The sequence below is a fragment of the Pygoscelis adeliae genome, unplaced genomic scaffold (assembly GCF_000699105.1).
Source record: "Pygoscelis adeliae isolate BGI_AS28 unplaced genomic scaffold, ASM69910v1 Scaffold482, whole genome shotgun sequence".
Lineage (NCBI taxonomy): Eukaryota > Metazoa > Chordata > Aves > Sphenisciformes > Spheniscidae > Pygoscelis > Pygoscelis adeliae.
The window spans coordinates 708,097-708,369 of NW_008824192.1; positions in this window are offsets into that span (position 1 = coordinate 708,097).

Sequence of the window (273 nt, forward strand, 5' to 3'; positions counted from 1 at the left end):
GAGTAAATATTCAGGCTCGCTTGTGCTGAGCTCCTCACTACTTCACAGACTGTGCTATTAATACCGAGCTCGGTAGCTTTAAGCTAGTTCAGATACGCTTGCATGAGCCGCAGTCACACCTGTGGATTGCAGGGTGGATCTGTGCGTTGCCACCAACGTACAGGAAAGGATTTGGAATGCGATTGCAGTAATTTAGAGATACTTGTAGGTTTTTTTGCTGTCAAGTGCAGGCAGAATACATTTGCAAGAGATCTTAAGAGCTGGACAGCTCTT